General features: G+C 45.0%; 1 protein-coding gene across 1 annotated transcript in view; it reads right to left on the reverse strand.

Annotated features, from left to right (window-relative positions):
• KCNT2 (potassium sodium-activated channel subfamily T member 2) overlaps nucleotides 1-18,252 on the reverse strand; it is a 1,265,156-nt gene that overhangs the window by 966,649 nt on the left and 280,255 nt on the right. The gene's annotated exons all lie outside the window — the stretch shown is intronic.

Here is an 18,252-nt window from a genome sequence, read left to right on the forward strand (position 1 = left end):
CGTATAACAGTCCAGGGTCGGTAACGGAGAAGGCAAAGGTATTTACAGTGCAGTGGCATCAGGGGTGTGGAGGCAGGAAATTTGAATTTTGTTTACCTAATAATTTTCAGTAGTATGGTAACGGCGGAAACATACACCTAAACAGAGGCCTGGTTGGGAAGGACAATCGGGACAATAAACTGTGGTGTCTCTTCTGACTCCTCCTCTGGAGCACACCTGGCATTTCTTCTGGCGTTTGCGCCCATTTTCACGGGGGGGAATTTTGTCAGGAAAGTGCCGTTCGTGAAGTCTGCTCACGCAATCAGTGCGAAGAATTTCTGGTGGGATTTCAGGGAACAAAAGGGCGGTGATGACTTCTTCTTGAAAGTAAAGATAGGGTGCGGGATTCGGTGTTGATTTTTTGTATATAACATAAGCGTTATAGAAGGCCAAACTGAAAAAATAAATGGACACCTTTTTGTACCAGTGACAGGATTTTCTGGAGGGAAGGTAGGGTTCAATCATCTGGTCATTGAAGTCTACGCCTCCCATATACAAATTGTAGTCATAGACGCTTCTGGACTGGGCCTCTTCTTTTGGGGACTTCCACGTAGGTGTCGTCGTGGATGGTGGTGAGCATGTGGACGTCTCGTCTGTCCCTCCACTTGACAGCCAATAGCTCCTGGTTCCGCAAAGATGTCATCTCTCCTTGTTTTAGCTTCTGATTGACTAATTTTTGCGGGAAGCCCTTTCTGTTGGTTCTTACGGTGCCACATGCTGGGGTGTCTCTCCAGTGTAGATTGCGAAAAAGGGGCAAGCTGGTGTAAAAATTGTCCACATAAAGGTGGTATCCCTTTCCAAGGAGTGGGTAGATAAGCTCCCAGACCACTTTTCCACTGCTTCCAATATACTCTGGGCATTCGGGGGGTGCAGTTGGGAGTCCTTCCCTTCGTATACAAGGAAGGAGTAGATGTACCCCGTGTCTCGGTCGCACAGTTTATACATTTTCACCTCATATCGGGCCCTTTTGCTGGGGATGAACTGTTTGATGCCCAGCCTGCCGGAGAATTTCACAAGGGACTCATCAATGGATATATTCTGTTGAGGGGTATATAACTGGGGGAATTTTTGAGAGAAAAAATTTAGGAGTGGCCGAATTTTAAATAATTTGTCAAAAGAAGGGTCATTTCTGGGAGGGCACTGGGTGTTGTCATTATAGTGGAGGAACCGTAGAATAAAAAAGTATCGGGATCTGGGCATACGGGATGAGAAGACTGGCATGTGGTGGATGGCTTTGGTAGACCAATAGGAGTAGGATTGTTTTTTTTTGGAGAGACCCATGTTGAAGGTCAGGCCTAAAAATATCTTGAACTCCTCTACGGTCAGTTCTCTCCACTCAAAGGGGTGGGCATAGCTGGAATCGGGGTTGCTTTCGATGAACTGCTGAGCGTAGAGGTTGCACTGGGCCACAATGGAGGATAATAATTCTTCCGTAAAAAGTAAATAAAAAAAATCGATCATGGCAAAATTTTCGGTGTTCATCTGGACACCTGGCTGGGCGGTGAAAGGGGGGATATTTGTTGCTCCAGAATTGGAAGGCAGCCACAGGGGGTTTTGAAGGCCATAGGGAAGGCTGGCATGGCTCCTATCCCTTTGGGGCGGAGAGGACATCCGACTGGTGCCTGGCCTTTGTTGCACTGCTCGCGAGGTGGACGGCACTGCTCGTGGGGTGGACGGCACTGCTCGTGGGGTGGACGGCACTGCTCGCCGGGTGGACGGCACTGCTCGCCGGGTGGACGGCACTGTGCTGCTAGAAGTAGGCTGCTGCTGCTCCACGCCAGAACGCCTTCTTTTAGTGGGCACACATTCCTCCTCTGATTCCGTATCAGACCCGCTACTTGTTACGGGCTCATAGGCCGAATCGGACACAGACTCAGAGAACTCCCCGCAGCTCTCATCAGTCGCGCAGAGTTGCTGGAAGGCCTGCTCGGCGGTAAAATATTTTTTTGCCATACTGGTGGCTAGTGAGGCTGCAATGCAGAACACTGGTGGCGATGATGTGGCACTGAATTGGCGCAGGTGGAACTGATGGGCAAAAGTGGCACTGGTGTGAACTGCTGTGGCTCTGGTTGCACTGCTGTGGCTCTAGGGTCGCTGATTAGCAGGCGGCACTGGTGGGCACAGGCGGCACTGGTGGGCACAGGCAGCACGGGTAGGCAGAGGTGGGCACAGGCGGCACCGGTGGGCACAGGCGGCACCGGTGGGCACAGGCGGCACTGCAGTGGTGCAGGTGGAACTGGTGTGAACTGCTGTGGCTCTAGGGTTCCTGATTAGCAGGCGGCACTGGTGGGCACAGGTGGCACAGGTGGCATGGGTAGGCACAGGCGGCACAGGTGGGCACAGGCGGCACGGGTGGGCACAGGCGACACTGCAGTGGTGCAAGTGAAACTGGTGTGAACTGCTGTGGCTCTAGGGTTCCTGATTAGCAGGCGGCACTGGTGGGCACAGGCGGCACTGGTGGGCACAGGCGGCACTGGTGGGCACAGGCGGCACTGCGGTGGTGCAGGTGGAACTGGTGTGAACTGATGTGGCTCTAGGGTTCTAGGGATTAGCAGGCGGCACTGGTGGGCACAGGCAGCACAGGTGGGCACAGGCGGCACTGGTGGGCACAGGCAGCACGGGTGGGCACAGGCGGCACTGCAGTAGTGCAGGTGGAACTGGTGGCTCTGGTGGGCACAGATGGCACTGGTGGGCACATATGGCACAGGTGGGCACAGGTGGCACGGGTAGGCAGAGGTGGGCACAGGCGGCACCGGTGGGCACAGACGGCACCGGTGGGCACAGGCGGCACTGCAGGTGGAACTGGTGTGAACTGCTGTGGCTCTAGGGTTCCTGATTAGCAGGCGGCACTGGTGGGCACAGGTGGCACAGGTGGCATGGGTAGGCACAGGCGGCACAGGTGGGCACAGGTGGCACGGGTGGGCACAGGTGGCACGGGTGGGCACAGGCGACACTGCAGTGGTGCAAGTGGAACTGGTGTGAACTGCTGTGGCTCTAGGGTTCCTGATTAGCAGGCGGCACTGGTGGGCACAGGCGGCACTGGTGGGCACAGGCGGCACTGGTGGGCACAGGCGGCACTGCGGTGGTGCAGGTGGAACTGGTGTGAACTGATGTGGCTCTAGGGTTCTAGGGATTAGCAGGCGGCACTGGTGGGCACAGGCAGCACAGGTGGGCACAGGCGGCACTGGTGGGCACAGGCAGCACGGGTGGGCACAGGCGGCACTGCATTAGTGCAGGTGGAACTGGTGGCTCTGGTGGGCACAGATGGCACTGGTGGGCACATATGGCACAGGTGGGCACAGGTGGCACTGTTGTGGCACTGTTGAGGCACTGGTGGAGCACTGTTGTGCACTGTTGTGCACTGGTGGCACTGGTGGGGCACTGGTGGCACTGGTGGGGCACTGGTGGCACAGGTGGGGCACTGGTGGCACAGATGGGGCACAGATGGCACTGTTTGGGCACTGTTTGGGCACAGGTGGGGCAGAGATAGGGCACTAGTGGGCACTTTTGGGCACTGCTGGGCACTGCTAGCACTCACGGTTTAGTAATTATCTCTCTCCTCTTCTCTCACGCTGCAACGGTGTGAGGAGAGGGGAGAGATGACCTGCAAACGACCTGTTTGCCAGGTTTGTTTACATTTGTGATCGCGCCGTCATTGGACGGCGTGATCACGTGGAAAACAGCCGATTTCATTGGCTCTTTACCGTGATCCTTGTTGCTGCGGGTCGCGTGTGCGCGCCCGCTGGGGCGCGCAAGAACGATTCTCTGGGAGGACGTCCATGGACGTCCTCCCAGAGTTAAGCAACCGCCCTGTAGCCATATTTACCACCAAAAGAAAGCTCTATTCGTGTGAAAAAAAGGACAAAATTTCATTTGGGTACAATATTGTATGACTGAGTAATTGTCATTCAAATTATGACAGCACCGAAAGCTGAAAATTGTTCTGGTTATTAAGGGGGTTTAAGTGCCCAGTGGTCAAGTGGTTAAATGACATTTTTTTAAAACGACGTTTTTTTCATGCCCAAAAATGATCGTATAAAGGACAGCTTGTCTTTGATGGGCATTGTGGTTTCTCCCACTGACCTATACTACTGCATCCTGTAGTTATGAGGAGTCAACAAGTAAAACAACAGTGGCATATGTTGTTCCTCATACCTAGAAGCATCAGATAACAGTAGTGCCCAGAGCTCTTTACAAATGCAAAGGTTTTACATCCCAGCACCCAAAAATGTATCACATGACCCTGAACTCAAATGGTAAAGATCTGCTACATCATAGGTAACATCCAGAAATGTTAATTGTGCCTAAAAGATTTAGTTTTTAATTAGAATGACTGTACTTCCTAGTATGTGGAGGGCTGTAGAACAATTTATACTTTTTTATTATTAGTATTGGAACTAATGTACCTTTGCATTATCTGCTATGTTACCTCTTTTTATGCCTAATATATATTTTTTTCTTACTTCTAATATTGTTGTTCATTCTATCTGGAATTGGGATTTAAATAAAACGATTAAGAAAAAAAGCTATTTTTTCTAACTTTTCTGGCAATTGGCCAACCCATTGCAGCCCTATCAGCCTCCATACCAGAAGTGCAAACGTTAGATGCTCAGTAGGGCACTTCTGCAGAAGAGTTTAAAAAGATTACATTTTTAAAGCTTATGTTACTATTAATCCCTTGCCTTAATTGGCACAGTGAAATATAGAAACACTGCTAATAATTTAATTACAATAAAACATGTCTTGCAAATAACAGCAAATAAAAAAAATGTTCTCAATGCAGAAACTTGTAGGATTAATCAAATACTCCAAGTAAAGAGCCATAAAAATGGTATGTATTTACCTTGCTACCTAATTGTCTCTAAAGATGAATATATTAACATACCCTAGAAAGCACATCTGCTACAGGGTAATTTACTTAAGCTTTAAATGTAATACCTTTTTGAAGAGATAGCTGGGTTTCAGGGAATATTTTCATATCAACAGCTGTGATTAACTATGTATTAAACATGCCTCATTGTCAATGGGATTTATGCAGATACATTTCAATCTCTAGGATGAGATTACTTAGTAAAATATTATGTACAATTCAAAGCTATTAGGTCTCTGAAATGCGATAAATCAACTTTACAGAAATGGCACGTTTGAATTTTTTTAATAGATTTTGTTCACTGGGGCAATGAAAAATGGACCATTATAGGCAACAATTGAAATTGTAAATGGTTTTTCTCTGTTCAGTCATTATGCATCAGCGAAATCATAAAAAAAATGTACTGTAGGTCATCTATTAATCTTCCAGGTATAAAGTGATTCTGGTGTCTCAGGGAAAGGGGTCTTTCCATAATTTTACATTGTCTAAAACAATGTTATCATGCACATACAGTATATAGTGGTTTCTGCAATTTAAAATATTTTCTTAATCTTTCTTATTGTCCTGTATATCACTGTTGGGGGCCATTTGTGTTAGATGTTCATTTTCTTATACCTCTGATCAGGGCCACTGATAAGGCAGTACAGCCAGCCCTCCTGTACTGGGTTTGGGAACCACCAGTTCAAAATGGGGGCCAGGCACCTGCTGAGCAGGAGGTTAGGCTTTACTGTCTTATTGCAGCCACTGATTCTCTTTTGCCTCCCCCCGCAGCACTGCCAGCTTCTCTTCCTCTTTCTCCCTCGACTGGAGAGGGGTTGGGCCAAGCACATGCGTCCCTTCCATCTGCTCTCTGGGCCCTCTGTTCATCCCGTTCCCCTGCAGCACTTCCAGCTTCTCTTATCTCCAACTGGCAGCTACTGCAGGCAAAAAAGGAGATGTTTCAGAATAAAGAGCGGGGGCAGAAGCCAGTATATATCTTATTCATTGGCCCCTTTCTTTCCTGAAAGAACACAGTGAGCATTCCGGTTCCAATCACTCTTATGTCAATTCTTTAATGAAGCATAGTAAACTGTGTTTACTATTCTTCAGTTTGTGAATGAGCAGGAAGCTTCACAGCATTTCCTTACCAATGGATGAGTCATCAGCTGTCAGCGGGCTTCCCTGTTGACAGTTGTGTAAAAATGTTTTTTAAAAATGATGTGGTGACCCCCCAATCCATACCAGGCCCTTTGAGTCTGCTATGTATTTTATGGGAACCCCACGCCAAAATTTTAAAGAAAACAGCGTGGGCCCCCCCTAAAAATTATACCAGCCCATTATCCAAGGTTTCAGCCTGGCTGGCCAGGAAAGGGGGGGAATGAACCAGAGTCCCCCCTCCTGAACCATACTAGGCCACATGCCTTCAACATGGGGGGTGCTTTGGGACAGGGGGGGCTCTGCCCCCTGCCCCAAAGCAGCTTGTCCCCATGTTGATGGGGACAAGGGCCTCACAACCCCGGGCGATGGTTGTGGGGGTCTGCAGGGAGCTTATTGGAAGCTTATTGGAATCTGGAAGCCACCTTTAACAAGAGGGCCCCCAGATCCTGCCCCACTATGTAAACATAGTACCCCTACTCATTCAACAAAAAAAAATAAAAAACAGGAGCCAGTTTTGACAAGTCCTTTATTAAAAAAAACAATGTCTGCTGATGTAGATTTATTGTCAGTCATAGTCTTGTCTATAGCCTCATCGCACACATTCTTTGAAACAAAGTTCATCAGTAATGGGTGCTGTAGCGTCTACCAGCTGAATTCTGGAAACATCACAGATAAATTTACATATTTGCCAGCACACCAGGGATCCTCAAATATCGTCCAAAGGCTTTTATTGCAGAAAGATCACATCACAAGGACAAGTGTTGATGGGGACAAGGGCCTCTTCCCCTCAAACCTAGGCGGTGGTTGTGGGGGTGTGCAGGGAGCTTATTGGAAGCTTATTGGAATCTGGAAGCCAACTTGAACAAGGAGGGCCCCAGATCCCACCCCCTACTCATTCAACCAAAAAAAAAGGAGCGTAGTGTAAAAAAAAAAAAAAACAGGAGGCAATTTTTGACAAGTCCTTTATTAAAAATAAAAAAAACAATGTCCCCTGATGTAGATCCATTGTCAGTCACAGTCTTGTCTATATCCTCATCACACACATTCCTGGAAACAAGGTTCATCAGTAATGGGTGCTGTAGCGACTACTGGATACTGGAAACATCACATATAAATGTATATATTTGCCAGCACACCATGGATCCTCAAATATTGTCCAAAGGCTTTTATTGCAGAAAGATCACATCACAAGGACAAGTGCAATGTTTTGGAGCCACACAGGACCCCTTCTTTAGGCCTCAAGGTACATGCTTGACGAAGAAGTCTTGCGTGGCCCTGAAACATTGCACTTTTCTTTGTGATGTGATCTTTCTGCAATAAAATTCTTAGGACGATATTTGAGGATCCCTGGTGTGCTGGCGAATGTGTACATCCATTGTCAATCACAACGCCGGCCGCACTGCCGGACCCGAAAAAAAGAAAAAACGACCCAGCGTGCATCAATCAATGATGGTGCATACTCATTCACATGGGAGGGCTGGGATCTCTCTTGCTGAAGGGGGCTTCCAGATTCCTATAATCCCCCTGCCCGCAGACCCCCACAACCACCGCCCAGGGTTGTAGGGGGGAGTCCCTTGTCCCCATCAACATGGGGACAAGGTGCTTTGGGGTGGACGGGTTATCCTTTTCCTGCAAAAACCCCGAGCTTCCTTTTGCATCCACAAACTCTGTATTCATAAGTGAGGAGGATTTCTATCACATAAAACAGTAGTAAGGAGGCTCAGCATGTAGTTGTGTAGACAAGATTAACTTTCACAGAAAAAGTTAAGACTTCCATATAACTGCATTTATTTATCATTTTAAAGTCATCTGGGCAAAACTTTTCATCTATTCAGTGTTTTCTTTTAAACCTTGTGAAGCAAAGTTTTGTTTATGTAAGGTCAGCCATTGACGTCTTTCCTGCAACCATGGGTTAGCTGTTTTATGAATTATTTTATAAAGCACATTTGACCTACTGTTTAGTCTGAAGGTAAGAGGCCAGAGACATTTGACACAATAGGTGTTATTTCATGAAGAATATTTTTACTGCTTAATACATGTTGATTGGACGTTTTGTTATTAAAGTTATCTATGTATTGTTTTGATTTATGGACATTTTTTATATTTATTTGGTTGTGCGGCACTAGTTAGAAATCACAATATATCTCAAATTTTTTACATGTAGGTAATAAGATAAATCAGCACAGTTTTCAAACTTTTCTTTTAACACAAACTTTATTATCTATTCCTACAACAATAAAATCCTTGATGCCTCTCTTATGCATGCACAGCGGCAAAATACAATGTACTATAGAGTCAAAGGATGGATACATGGTGGGTTGCTATATAATTGAGAACAATTAATTTAATAATTTTGTACTTATACCTGAATAAGCCAGAAGCCTACGCTCTATTAGAGTACTTAATTTAATTAACATTCTGTAATTGAATTGGCATAATATTCCTAATCCACCCACCTTTGCTTGTTCTTTTGAATGCTTTATATTTAGTTTGCGATTCCCAAAGCAGTAAACTTTATTTTGTTTTATTTTTTTCATGGTTGCTATTTTTCTGCTGCAGGATACATTGTACATACAGGTGAACTACTGTAGTACAGCATATTATGCCAATTGTCCAATGCAAACTGTAAACTCATTTACATAGTATAATTACACCACTTCATAACACCTGCGTTGTTGGCTCTGAGACTGTTTATATGATTTTGGAAAGTGTTTAGAACATCATGCTGATATTTGCATTGATGACTACATCTGTTCTTGTTTGTGATCAATCAGACACACATACTAAACCTTTCAAGATTGTGTTTTTCTAAGCATAACATCAGTATTCTAGCTTTTTAAAAATATATTGTGGAACAGCAACTCCAAATGCACATGATGTAAAGATCTAATAAATTAGGTCTCATTGGGTGTGATAAGTTCATTTTTGGCATAAAGTGTGGCGTTCGAAATACTGTATTTTAACTAGAAAATAAATATGGCATTCTGTCCAAGTATTCTTAATTTTCCTCTACTTACTTTTTTTAAATTGAACTACTCTACTCAGAAGTAATGTTTTCATTCCACCTGTATATACAGGTGGAAGCCTACAACACCATGAAATAAACCTCTGTCTGTATTCCAATACTTAATTTGGATTTATTCTACAGGCTATTGAAGGTACAGGTGCCCATATGTATTTTAGCATGTTATAGCTTGTAAAGCAAGCATTTATCCATGATAATATTGGAGAAAATCAACAGCAAAAAAGAAAGGGAGTTTCGTTATTATATTAATATAATAACGGTTTGCACAGGCAGGGATTGCATTGGCATCTATCGTCTTGGATAAAGTATTCATATTGGATTAAGTATTGCACTTCGGCTCAGCACTTCAGCGAATGCACAAAGTGAATATCCACAACAGACCTCTGCAGAACACTAAACAGACTACAGGTGACCTGATTCTCCATCACACTTTCATCTCTCATCCAGGCTTCCTTTCAATCTCATCACTCTGTATCATGTACTCCCTACTTTTCCTTCTCACAGTTGCATCCTCTCTCCTTAAATTCTCTCTCCTTCACCCATCTTCTCCACCCCACAGCTTGTATATATTGTATATATACCCCTCACTCCTGTCCTCACCTTATTACTGCAGGTATCAGCTTCTGCTAATTCTGAACCCATATACCAATAAAACCTGCAGAACACTGGGACATGTCCCCCCACATAAGTCACACTCCCATATCACCTCCCTCACCCTTCTGCTTCTCTTAACTTCTGGAGATATTTCCACAAATCCTGGACCGCCATCAATTACCTTTGGCCAACATACCCAGCACCCTCCATCCTCTAATAGCAGCCGCAATTCACACAATCTCATTTCTATTCCTCTTCAGCCTAGAACCAGCCTCCCCTTCTCCTGTGCCCTTTGGAATGCCCGCTCTGTTTGTAACAAACTCACCACCGTTCATGACCTATTTATCACAAACTCCCTGAACCTACTTGCAATTACTGAGACCTGGATTCAAGAATCTGACCTTCCTTCTCCTGCTGCTCTCTCCTATGGTGGCCTCCTGTGGACTCACTCTCCCAGGCTTAATGGATGGAAAGGTGGTGGTATTGGAATCCTCCTATCCCCTTAAAGCACTTTTCAGGTTTTTCATCCACCCCCTCTCTGTCCCTCTCCTCATTTGAAACTCACTGTATTCGTTTATTTTCTCCAGTTTCATTGAGAATTGCTGTGATCTATCGGCCTCCTGGACCAGTATCAAGCTTCCTTGATGACTTCTCTGCCTGGCTACCCTACTTTCTCTCTTTTGAAATTCCAACAATCATTCTTGGTGACTTCAACATCCCTGTTAATCGTAACACTCCCGCTACTTCTAAACTGCTAAGCCTAACCTCCTCTTTTGACCTAAAACTATGGACACATGCTTCTACTCACTCTGTTGGCAACTGCCTTGACCTCACATTCTCCTACCTATGCACTCCGCACAACCTCTCCAATATTACTTTTCCTCTCTCTGATCACCACCTTATTAGTTTCACTCTCTCCCTGTCTGTCTCCGCCTTGCCTTCCAACTACAAAACTATTTCCCATAGAAACCTTCACCATCTTAACCTTTCTCTTCTTTTTTCTGCTACAGATTTTCTCCACGACAAAATCTCATCCTTGTCCTGCCCCAACTTGGCCACTTCTGTCTACTACAGTTCACTGTCATCCACCCTGGAAACCTTTGCCCCCCTCACTACACAGAATCAGGCCCCGACCGCTACAACCCTGGCAGACAGACAATACCAGAAGCCTCAAAAAACGCAGCCGCGCTCTTGAGCGTCTGTGGCGTAAGACTAAGTTACAGCAAGATTTCAGCCAATATACATCTGCCCTCCAAAAATACCATTCCTGCCTCCACACTGCCAAACAGACCTACTTTATCACTCTCATTAACACCCTCTCACGCAGTCCCCGTCAACTCTTTTCTACCTTTACCACTCTATTTCATTCTCCATTACCTCCACCCACTAACTTACGCACTGCCCAGGAGATTGCTAATCACTTCAAAAATAAGATTGAGACAATTCATCTTGAGATCTCCGCTCTACAGATATCTCCCTCACTTTCCACTCCTTGTCCTCCTGCACTATTAATACTTCCCTCTTTTAACCCAGCTACTATAGCGGAAGTCGCTAAACTTCTTTCTAACGCCCACCTAACCTCCTGCCCCCTGGACCCTGTTCCTTCTCAAATACTACGATCACCATCTGACTCTATCCTACACTCTTTAACTCATATCTTCAACCTCTTACTCTCTACTGGCATCTTCCCCAACCCTCTAAAACATGCTCTAGTCACTCCTATACCAAAAAAGGCCTCACTAGACCCCACCAATCTTAACAACCTAAGACCCATCTCTTTACTTCCTTTTAGCTCCAAACAACTTGAACGTTTAGTCTACAACCGACTGAGCGACCACCTCCTTGAGAATAACCTTCTTGATCCCCTTCTGTCTGGATTTTGCCCACAGCACTCTACAGAAACTGCCCTCCTAAAACTCACAAACGACTTACTAACAGCAAAAACCAATGGTCATTATTCCATACTCTTATGCTGCGTACACACGATCATTTTTCGGCATTAAAAAAAAACAAAGTTTTTAAAAAATTGCATTTAAAATGATCGTGTGTGGGCTTCACATCATTTTTCGGGTTCTGAAAAATGACAATTTTTTTTTTCGAACATGCTGCATTTTTTAACCACTTCAATATAGGGCTTTAAAACCCACCTCCATACCGGGTCTATTCTGGCACTTCTCTCCTACATGTACAAATCATCATTCTTTTGCTAGAAAATTACTCAGAACCCCCAAACATTATATATGTTTTTTTAGCAGACACCCTAGGGAATAAAATGGCGGTCATTGCAACTTTTTATCTTGCACAGTATTTGCGCAATAAAAAATAGTTTAATTAATTAAAAAACAACAAAACAGTAAAGTTAGCCCAATTTTTTTGTAAAATATAAAAAGATGATGTTACGCCGAGTAAATAGATACCTAACATGTCATGCTTTAAAATTGCGCACACTCATGGAATGGCACCAAAATTTGTTACTTAAAAATCTCCATAGGCGACGCTTTAAATTTTTTACAGGATACCAGTTTAGAGTTACAGAGGAGGTCTAGTGCTAGAATTGTTGCACATGCTCTAACGCACGCGGTGACACCTCACATGTGTGGTTTGAACGACATTTACATACGTAGGCGGGACTTATGTGTGCGTTCGCTTCTGAACGCGAGCTACCGGGGACAGGGGCGTTTTAATTTATTGATTTATTTAATTTTTATTTTACTTATTTATAAATTTTTTACACTTTTTTTTACATTTTTTTTTGATCGCTTTTATTCCTATTACAAGGAATGTAAACATCCCTTGTAATAGGAATAGTGTGTGACAGGTCCTCTTTAAGGAGAGATGCGGGGTCAATAAGACCCCACATCTCTCCTCCAGGCTGGAAAGAATATAATCGTGAAAAAAAAATCACAGATCTCATTCTTACTAGGCGCAATTGCGGTTTGTTTACTTACGGGTACCCGGGCGTGACGTCATCACATCGCGCCCGGGCCTCCGACGGTCATAGAGATGACTGGTGACTATCTGGTCACCAGTCATCTCTATGCTTCACATCCGGCAGACGGCGATCATCTCTCCGGGCCCCCGATGGCACGGGAGAGCCCGGAGAAGCACCGGATGTCGGCATGAGGGGGGATGTCCCCTCCAGTCTCCTATAAGAGCGATTAAGCGGCGGAACCGCCGCTATGATCATTCTTACGGTGCGCAGGATCACCTCCGGAAGAAAATAATATCTGAATGATGCCTCTAGGTACAGGCATCATTCAGATATCCCAGCACAAAGTACAGGACGTCATGACGTCCACCCGGGATAAGAGATCCCCTTTTTGGACGCCATATGACGGCGAGCGGTTTTGAAGTGGTTAAGGACGTTTTAAATGATGTCGTTTTTCGGGTTGTAAAAAATGATCATGTGTGGGCTAAAACTACATTAAAAACCTGTGCATGCTCAGAAGCAAGTTATGAGACGGGAGCGCTCGTTCTGGTAAATCTACCATTCGTAATGGAGTAAGCACATTCATCATGCTGTAACAGACAGAAAAGCGCAAATCGTCTTTTACTAACAGGAAATCAGCTAAAGCAGCCCCAAGGGTGGCGTCATCCGCATGGAACTTCCCCTTTATAGCGCTGTCGTACGTGTTGTACGTCACCGCGATTTGACAGAGCATTTTTTTAAAAACGATCGTGTGTGGGCAACGTCGTTTTAATGATGAAGTTGGAAAAAACAACGTTTTTTCTACATGCCGAAAAACATATTTTTTTTCATGCCGAAAAATGATCGTGTGTACGCGGCATTACTCCAGGACCTTTCGGCTGCCTTTGATACAGTTGATCACCCCCTCCTCTTTAAAAAACTAAATTTGCTTGGTCTCCATGGCTGCACTCTCCGTTGGTTTGAATCTTACCTATCACACCGCACCTTCAGTGTTACTTACAACTCCACTTCTTCCCCTCCAACTCCTCTTACCGTTGGGGTCCCCCAAGGTTCTGTCCTTGGACCTCTGCTATTCTCGATCTACACATCCTCCCTGGGTCAGCTGATAGCCTCCCATGGCTTCCACTACCATTTATATGCTGACGACACCCAAATCTATCTCTCTGCCCCTCAGCTCACCCCATCAGTCTCCTCACGCATCACTGATTTACTAACAGATATAGCAGCCTGGATGTCAAACCACTTCCTCAAACTGAATCTATCTAAAACTGAGCTCTTAATATTTCCTCCCCCACGTGCCCCTTCCCCTGACTTCTCTATCAAGATCAATGGCACATCTATCAGTCCGTCCCCACATGCCAGGGTGCTAGGGGTAACCTAAGACTCTGAACTGTCCTTTCAGGCCCACATCCAATCGATGTCCAAATCATGCTGCCTTAGCCTCCGTAACATTTCCAGAATATGTCGCTTTATTGGCCACTTACAGGGTCACTAAAGGTTTTTTTTTTTAGATAAATAGCTTCCTTTACCTTACTGCAGTCCTGGTTTCATGTCCTCATTGTTCGTTTTTGCTTTGATGTTGCTGTAAATCCTCTCTGTTCTGGACACTTCCTGGTTGTCTGTTTCCTGATCACCACAGTACTAGGAGATTTCTCTCTGTGGTGACTAATCAAGGAGGTGTGATTACTGTGTGTAAAACTAAACTGGATTGGTGCTGAGGAGTTTTAGATAAAGTATCACTACCCTCTATTGGCTCACTGCCCTCTATTGGCTCTCTGTACATCAGAGAACCAGGAAACAACAGCAAACACGAAACTAAACTGTAGGTACATTATATGATTGTTTTTTATCTATTTTTAATCATTTTTAAATGGAATCAGTTAACTATTATGTCTCTATACCCTGTAAACAGTCATTTCAGCGAAAAAAATTTTTTCCTTTAGTGGCTCACTGTATATATACGTCATTTTTTTAAAGATGGATATCTCGGTAACGGCAGTAGCCGCTGCCACAACTGAGATATCCATCTTTTCAGTGAGCGGTCCTTTAAACGATAATGGTGGTCCCCGCGGCGGATTCGCAGCAAGATCACCATTTTCGGCGGCGGGAGATGGTCCCCCTCCCACCGCTCTCCCACGCCCTCCGCCGCTTACCGGAGCCGTCGGCAGTGGCGGAGGCGATCGGTCCTTCCTCCTGCTCGGCTAGGATACGAGTGAGGGCAAGATGGCCCCCACCCGTCAAAACGTCACTTCTGCCCATGCTTCTTAAAGGCATATTTTCTCGTTGTCATTTTTTCAAATGACAATTTTTTATTTATTTTTTGCATTTAAGTCTAAATATGAGATCTGAGGTCTTTTTGACCCCAGATCTCATATTTAAGAGGACCTGTCATGCTTTTTTCTATTACAAGGGATGTTTACATTCCTTGTAATAGGAATAAAAGTGACCCATTTTTTTTTAGTGCGCTTGTAAGACCGCTGCGCAAATACGGTGTGACAAAAAGTATTGCAATGACCTCCATTTTATTCTCTAGGGTGTTAGAAAATAATATATCTATAATGTTTGGGGGTTTTAAGTAATTTTCTAGCAAAAAAAAAAAAGTTTTAATCTTGTAAACACCAAATCTGAAAAACAGGCAGGGTCCTTAAGTGGTTAACTAATGACACCACCAAGCTTTAAATTCACTCCCTGGTCATCTCTTGCCTCGACTACTGCAACTTCCTCCTCATTGGATTACCTTTACATAGACTATCCCCCCTTTCAGTCCATCAGAAATGCTGCTGCAAGACTCATCCACCTTACCAACTATTCAGTGTCCTCCACCCCTTTCTGCCAATCCCTCCACTGGCTCCCACTCACCCAACAAATACAATTCAAAGTACTAACAATAATTTACAAAGCTATCCACAACTCGACCCCCAGCTACATCACTAACCTAGTCACTCTCTTCGGTCCTCCATAGACCTCCTGCTCTCTAGCTCCCTTTTCCCTTTTTTCCTCCCATGCTCGCCTCCAGGATTTCTCCAGAGCTTCTCCCATCCTTTGGAACTCCCTACCCCAATCTGTCCGACTGTCCCCTAATCTATCCATATTTAGACGATCCCTGAAAACTCTTTTCTTTAAAGAAGCCTATCCTGCTTCTAACTTATACTGTTTTACTTCCTCCATCAGCTCATCCGGGGCACTGGTGCCCTTCCTTCTGAGCCCTGTGCCATAATCGGTGGCACTCGCGTATATGCGCATGGGTGACATCATTGTGGCTCTGGCCAGTCACAGAGCCAGAGCCTGCAAACCCGGAAGCAAGACAGGTGGAAATGAAAGCAGCTGCAGTGCTGATATTGTGGGGATGGAACAGCTTTGTTTTAAGTTTCAGTTTATGCGATGCATACTAGCACATTATGACTTTACCTTGCAGGAAGAAAAAAAAAAAAACATCCAGCGGTATACCGCTTTAAGTATCAGTTTAGTGTGAATTTAGTGATAATGAAGAGTGAGTGTAGTGCTACCATCCATTTTTACTTTAGTGTCACTTTAGTGTGAATGTAGTGCAACTGTATATTTTTACTTTAGTGTCATTTCATTTTGTCAGGGTATTTGGTTTCCTGCAGTATATTTCAGTGCGTTACTGCACATTCACTGCAATACAGTGCAGTGCTTTAGTGCACGTTTAACGCATTATATTTCAGTCTGTTATTGCAGGTTTACCTCAGTATATTGCAGTGTTTTAATGCACGTTTACCGCAGTATATTGCAGTCCATTGGTACACATTTAATGCAGTACATTTCAGTGTATTAATGCATGTTTACCACAATATATTGCAGTGTCTTAGTGCACATTTAATACAATATATTTCAGTGTGTTATTGCAGGTTTATCTCAATATATTGCAGTGTTTTGGTGCATGTTTAACAAAGTATATTTAAGGGCATTATTGCAGGTTTTCTGCTGTATAGTGCAGTGTGTTACTGCACATTTAATGCAGTACATTTCAGTGCATGTTTACCACAGTATATTGCAGTGCGTCAGTGTAGTATTACCATAGTATATTGCAGTGCATTATTGCCCATTTACCGCAGTATAATTTAGTGCGCTATTGCAGGGTGTTTATGCACGTTTAATGAAGTATATTTCAGTGCGTTGGTGGAAGTTTACTACAGTATATTGCAGTGCAATATTGCATGTTTACTGCAGTACATTGCAGTGTGTTACTGCATGTTTAATGCAGTATATTTCAGTGCGTTATTGCGGGTTTACCACAGTGCCTGTCCACCCTTAGACAGGGAAAGTTGACACATGTGCCATGCCTGGCACATGTCCTCAATTTGGTGGTGCGGCAATTCTTAAAGCGGGGGTTCAACCTAAAACATCTATATACCGTTATATACAGCATTCTGCTGACATCGACAGTATGCTAGATTTGTTTTTTTTCTCCGCTGTACTTACCGTCTAATCGTTGTTTTCACCCGGCTTCCGGGTTCTCGCTCCCCCGGGTAGTAGGCGTTCCTAAGACGAGGCATAGATGATTGACGTGCGGGTAAAGCGCATCACGCCTTCCGAAAATATCCGAGCTGGATCTCGGCACTTTACGGCGCCTGCGCAGTCAGCTCTACACGGCAGGCGCAGGCGCTGTATAGCGCCGTAAAGAGCCGAGTCCCCCTCGGATATTTTCGAAATGCGTGACGCGCTTTACCCGCACGTCAATCATCTATGCCTCGAGCACAGCGCGTCTCCTGGGAGGATCAACACTCACTCCCAGGAGACATTGCGCAGAGCTCCCCGTCGGGGAAAAGGAGCGACACGCCAACTCCCTGCAAGGAAGAAGACCCGGAAGTGAGGCTGAAGACAGGTAAGTGTACAGATTAAAAAAAATTACAATGCTACAAGCCTTTATTAAGGCTGCAGATAGCATAGATAGAAAGTTCATTTTGAGGGTGAACCTCCGCTTTAAAGAGGTACCCAAGGTTGGAAGATCTGCTAAAGCAGACCAAAAGAGCCTGTAGCCATTTCAGGCGGTCATACACAGCCAGTGCTGTTGGCTGAAATTCAGCAGGAATTCCACCTCCCCGTAAACCACGTGACATGCTCACCAGGTGGAACTCGACTTTGGCAATGCTGCAGTGGCTGCACATGCAGCAGACGCCCATCAACAAGTACATGTGTCAGTATGGCAGAATGGCAGGCTCAGGCCGGCTTGGCTTTTTTCCCCATGCCAAATGGCTGCTGATGAAGGATGCATGAATTGTACTGTCACCATTTGAGGAGGCAACAAGGATGGTGAGCCGTGACAATGCGTGCACCAGTGACACATTCCCTGTTGTGTTCCTGCTGGAGCAGACTTTACATGACATTTTGGACAGGGCACTTGAGGCAGAGCAGTGGGAGGAAGAGGAGGACTTCCTTTTCTCTCATGGCCCGCTTTATGTAGACACCATTCTTCTGATACCACACAACACACAAGGAGAGGGAGGAGGAGGAGGAGGGGAGGATTCTTGCAGTTTTGGAGGCATTGAAGGAGGGGATAACAAACGTCAACCCTTAACATCTGGTTTTCCATTCCCAGAACCTTTGAGAGTAGTACGTGGCTGGGAGGAGGCATTTCCAGATAATGTAATCCTCAGTGAATCTGAGGAGTCTGCTTGTCACGCCTCCGCAAACTTG

Source organism: Rana temporaria, chromosome 7, assembly GCF_905171775.1.
Source record: "Rana temporaria chromosome 7, aRanTem1.1, whole genome shotgun sequence".
In the NCBI taxonomy this organism is placed as follows: domain Eukaryota; kingdom Metazoa; phylum Chordata; class Amphibia; order Anura; family Ranidae; genus Rana; species Rana temporaria.